This window comes from Hypanus sabinus, chromosome 10, assembly GCF_030144855.1.
Source record: "Hypanus sabinus isolate sHypSab1 chromosome 10, sHypSab1.hap1, whole genome shotgun sequence".
Classification (NCBI taxonomy): domain Eukaryota; kingdom Metazoa; phylum Chordata; class Chondrichthyes; order Myliobatiformes; family Dasyatidae; genus Hypanus; species Hypanus sabinus.
Genome location: NC_082715.1, coordinates 95,663,790 through 95,669,789, shown reverse-complemented (window position 1 = coordinate 95,669,789; position 6,000 = coordinate 95,663,790).

Below are 6,000 nucleotides of genomic sequence, written 5' to 3'. Positions count from 1 at the left end.
TGGTTTGGTTTGTTAGTGGGATTATTCAATGAGTTTCTGAGAGCTGTTGTCTAGCCTCTGCAAAAAGGCCAGATCTTTTTTATATGCATTCATTTTCTAGGACCTGGACATTATTGGTAAGGACAGCATTGTATTGCTCTTGAAGAGTATAACCTGGCAGGACTTTTCAGATGATGTGCCTGGGGGAGTACGTAGTCTGACCAGCCACACAATCTCACTGGATCTCCACTTGGCCTTGGACCATAGGGACAACAGCAAAAATCAGGCTGCTGTTTCTCAATTATAACTCATGTTCGTCACCATCATTCCCTCAGTATTCAACAGGCTTCATAACCTGGGCCTCTGTACCTCTCTCTGTAAATGGATTCTTGACTTCCTCATTGAGAGACTTCAGTCAGTGTGGATAGAAAATAACATTTCCTCCTCACTGACAATCAACACAGGTGCATCTCAAGGATGTGTTTTCCCTTGCTCTACTCTCTCTACTTTAATGACTGTGTGGCTAGCCGCGGCTCAAAGGTCATCTATAAATTCGCTGATGACATGGCTGTTGTTGGCTGACTCTCAGATGGTAATGAGGAAGTGTACAGGAGCGAGATAGATTGGATGGTTAAGGGGTTTTGCAAGAACAACCTTGCACTCAATGTCAGCAAGACATCAAGGAAGAGAACACATACCAGTTCTCACTGGAGTGTCAGCCATGGAAAGCATGAGCATCTTCAAGTTCCTGGGCAGTTAAATCTCAAAGGATACATCCTGGGCCCAACATATTGATGCAATCATGAAGAAGGAATTCCAGTGGCTATCCTTCATTGGGAGTTTGAGGAGATTTGGTATGTCACCAAAGACTCTTACAAATTTCATCATATATACTTCCTGACTGGATACATCATCACCTGGTATGGAGGCTCCATTGCACAGGATTGGAAGAGTTGTACTCTGTCAAGCCTGCACAGGCAGGCCCCTTCCAGTCTGTACCCAGCTAACAGGAGTCAACTGCCACTTGTTTCCAAAGCAACACCAACAGCCTATTTAAACCCAGTTTTCATTCACAATCCCTGTTCACTGATTCAAAGCAGCCCGCCTCAACCAGTTGCTCCTAGCCCTCAAGTACATTGTTGCCTGTTTTGTTCAGTATCTGTTTTCACTTGTTTTGTAGCCCCTCATGGCTTGTTATTTTGCAGTTTATTGTTAAAGTTATCACTCACTGCTAAATCGTATCTGTTGCTCAGCTTTTGGGTCAAGCGCCCTTTACATTCCCTGACACTATCTAGGCCTAGGGCAATAGCCTCCCTCAATCAGGGACTTCTTCCAAAGGAAGTGCTGCAAGAAGGAGGCATCCATAATTAAAGACTCTCATTTCCAGGGACGTGCTGTCTTCTCATTACTACCATTATGAAGGAGGTGCAGAAGCCTGAAGAGCCATACTCAATGATTTAGGGACAGCTTCTTTCCCTCCACCATCAAATTTCTGAACAGTCCATGAACCTATGATCACTAACTTGATATTCCTTTTCCACTGCTGTCTGTCTATCTATCTAACTTTTATGTTTTTTTCTGTCTTGCTCAGCACTGCTGCCTCTAAACAACAGATTTCATGATAATAAACTGGATTCTGATTCTGATTCATGTGTTTGGGTTCACAGTGGCTCTGACAGGAGAAAGAAACAGAAGGTGGTTAAGGTGATATTTCAAAACTCAGAAATGTCCTAACCATATAGCTGAAGAATTGAAAACTTGAAAAAAAATCAAGATTAGCACTCAGATTAGTCACCTCTCAGATGCTCTGTGCAAGAAGACGCTGTTTATGAAATGTTAACTGAGGTGAGAAAATCTATGACATGTATGAAATTAATGATGAATCATTGTCCTATGAACCAAAGTAGTTCTGTTTTGCTGCTTTCATTTTCCTGTTTGCTATCTATGCAGTCTTCACTTACTGGATAAGTCACTTTTGTTAATGCTTTCTAGGTTTGCAAAAATATACCCTTAGTCCTTTTTATCTGCAATATTTAAAGCATCAAAGAGTGGTGGTTAAATTGGAAACTCAAGAGACTGCAGATGCAGGAATCAGGAGCAATAGATGATTTGCTGGGGGAACGTAATGTATTAGGCAGCATCTGTGGAGGAAAATGGGATGGTGGACATTTCAGGTTGTGACCCTTCATCTGGACTGGACTTCCCTCCACAGATGCTGCCTGACAGTTGAGTTCCTGAAGTGTTTTGTTTGTTGCTAAAATGAACATCCATTCCTGCCCAAAAATGAGAGATTGGCAAATGGAATAAAATTACCATGGATATTTGGTTAAGTAGCAAGTAAGTTTGTTTGCCTAGTAGTTGACACCATAACACCCGCTGCAGAATGCAATATATAATTTTTGAAAGCCCCAACTTTTTGAAGAATCACAGCAACAGCCAATGTTAATAACTAGTCCAAAAGCAGTCAATGATTATTTGAAATGTCTAGCAAGGTGCTGGCCTTCATTTGTCTTAATGTGGATTCATCTGTGTAAGTTTAGGAGAGAGTATTCAGTAGAAAGTGGAGTTTAGCATCAGTGGTATGCAATCAGTTTTCCATTTCATGATTTGGATATTTCTGCAGGCAGTAGTTAATTGCATGCTCTAATATTCTGATCAGCACTATGGACACTATTTGTGAGTGCAATGTTTGCTAATTCTAAATGGAAGTTGTTAAACCAGATGTTAGGTGCAAATGGTCTGAAATTTATAGCACTGAGATGGAATAATTTTATTATTTTTTTACTTAGAGACACAGCACAATAACAGAATGTCTGGCCCAATGAAGCCACATCACCTAGTTACTCCCATATGACCGATTGACCTATTAACTTGTACGTGTTTGGAATGCAGGAGGAAACCCACAGTGTCACGGGGAGAATGTACAAATTCCTCACAGACAGCAGTGGAATTGGGGCTGAGAGGATAACTGGATCAGCCATGATGAAATGGTGGGCCAGTCTCGATGGGCTGAATGGCCTAATTCTGCTCCTGTATCTTATGGTCTTATGAGCCTGTGTTAAAGGAGCTGTAATAGTGTTACACTAGTGGCTACACTACATGCCACCAGATCCTCCAATATTAGCTCTTGTAGATAATACTAAAATAGTCTGTCTAGAACAGACATGGGCAAACTACGGCCCGCGGGCCATATGCGGCCCGTTAAGCTTTTTAATCCGGCCCGCAGAACTTGATGAAATTATATTAATAAACCTTGTTAACGTTTTTTCCCCGCAATTCTGGCGTTTTCCCAATAGATGACGCACTCTATATACATTTGTGGCGACCCATTTCCTGGCACATCTAAACCGGCTCACAATTAGCCAGCGTTCCGGCTAAGGGAGATAGCCTGTGGGGATTTGCGAGCACAGAGCTTTGGAGCCTCTGCGCCACAGGGGGCAGGTTGAGGGAGGCTTAAAAGTGAGGCTGGGGATTTCGAATAAAGTTTTTTTCTTCGACTGCAGTTACCGACTCCGTGTCGTAATTTTAGCGCTGCATGTAGCACACCGCTACACATTGACCTTTGTTGAGGTGCAGCGTATTACTCCACATTTGCGCTTTACTCTTTGTTCCGCTCGACCTATTTGTGTGAACAGGCGTTCAGCGTCATGAACATCAACAAAGCCAGCCACAGATCCAAGTTAACTGACCAACACCTCAGATCCATCCTGAGAATCGCCACAACAAAACTAAATCCAGACTTTGATGCGCTGGCTAAAAAGGGAGACCAACAACACTGTTCCCACTGAAATTAAAAATAAGTTTCTTCGTTGTGTTATGTAAAAAATGCATTTGAAAATATTTTTTTCAATAAGCCTTACATGTTTCATGTCATTTCTGTTAAGTGATGGACATGAGTAGTGCGCAGGTGCATGTGCGTTCTCAAAATAAAAAATGCACTCCAGATCAAATAACGCGCTCCGCATACTGGCGCGCTCTCACTGTTCTGTCATTGTGCGGGTCGTTGTTGAGTTTTGGCACTGGGGACAATTGAATAAGAAGGAGCAGGACAAGTAGACCTGCATCTCCTACCGTTTTTGAAATAAAGACAGTCAGGAGGAGAGTGATGATGATAATATCTTGAAGGATAACAGAATTTTCAGTGCTTTAAAATAATAACTGTTACTATTAAAAAAGCTGCATTTTATTCATTTAATTTTCAGTGTTTTAAAAGTCATTTCAATAAATAGCTAAATACCATGGGACTTCAAAGACAGATATTTTGTTGTAATGCATTTGTTCATTTTCAATTGAAATTAAAGCACATGTTTTCTACATATCCCATGATATTTTATTTTCTCTTATGAGGTGTATTACCAAAACACTCCGTCCATCTGCTCCTGGTCCGGCCCCTCTGTCAAATTTTAGAACCCTTCGTGGCCCTCAAGTCAAAAAGTTTGCCCACCCCTGGTCTAGAATGTTATGAAGAATTACAGGGAGATCTTACTCAGTTGGCTATGTGGGCTGAGGATTGGCAAGTGGCTTTTAATCCAGACAAATGTGAGACACTGCACATTTAGAGATCAAACAAGAGTGGAACCTGATAGTTTCCTGGGGACCTAAGAAGAGAAGTGCATAGTTCACTGGAAGCAGTGTCTCAGGTTGATTGAAATTTAAAAAAGGTGCTTGGCACTTTAGTCTTCATTGGTCAGGACATTGAGAAGCTATATTGCAATTATATAAGACATTGGTGAGGCCTCACTTGAATTACTGGGTACAGTTTTGGTCTCTATTATTTTTTGAAGAAGGAAGTTCTAAAGACTCACTGCTCTAAGAAAAAACAATTGCCTTATCTCTGTCGTAAATTTATTACTACTTTGTTTTAAACAGCCACTTTATTTCCAGGTTCTCTTACTAAAGGAAACATCCCTGTCAAACTTGCTCAGGTTTTCATCACTTTTAATCATCTTCCATCGGTCACCTCAACCAACCCTTCTCAGCCTGACTTTCACTACCTTTTCCTCATTAAGCAGCCTTCGCGTTCCAGGTACTAGTTTAGTAAACCAACTTTGAACAGCTTTCAAAGCATTTTCATCCAACCTAAAATAGATAAATACTATATGTGGTTTAAATATGATCTCACCAATAAATTATATACTGTAACTGAAGCATATATCTTTACGTTTGCATTCAATAACATTCTGTTAGCTTTCCAATTATCCGCTATATCTGCATCTGTGGATCATGCACCAGGAACACATACTTTCTGTGTCTTAGAGCTCTGAAACATCCCCCATTTAGATAACATACAGTACATTTTGTGTGTGTTGCTTGGATTTTCAGCACCTGCAAATTTTCTCTTGTTTATGAATAGACACCAGCTGTCTATCTATGCCTCACACAACCACTTACATTTCAGTCACGTCTCTCCGGGTCTGTGCTGCTCCAGGAAAAACAACCCATATTTGTTCAACCTCTCCTTAGAGTACATGTCCGTCATTGAGTATATTCAAGGCTAAGAAAGATTTCTGGATTATATTGGAGGGACATGTGCCAAGGGCAGTCTGCAATTTTCACTGCACACTCTGGGCCAACATAGCATGCCAACTATGATCAGCAGAACAAGACAGAACACAACAAAACAGAACATAACAAGCAAAAAATGCAACAGCAAATCGAGTGTTCTCCCTCCCTAAAATCCACCCACCCGCCTATGCATGTATGCAGTCCTTGAGCTCTCGGACTGGCCATCCTTTTTGCCCTCCAGTCTTCAGTATTCATTAGGCCTTTGACATTGGCAGTGGACTTGCAGAGATGATTATATTTAAAATAATAAATAATATTGTTCTCACTATGATTTAACAAACAACAATAAAAAACTGCATGGCCTAAACCTGCTATCTCATCAAGAGATCGGAGGTGGAGAGGGTCATAACTTTAAATTCCTCAGTGTTATCATTTTAGAGAATTTGTCCTGGAACCAACACATAAGTGCCATTAAAAAGAAGGCATGGCAGTGCACCTATTCTTAGAAGTTTGCAC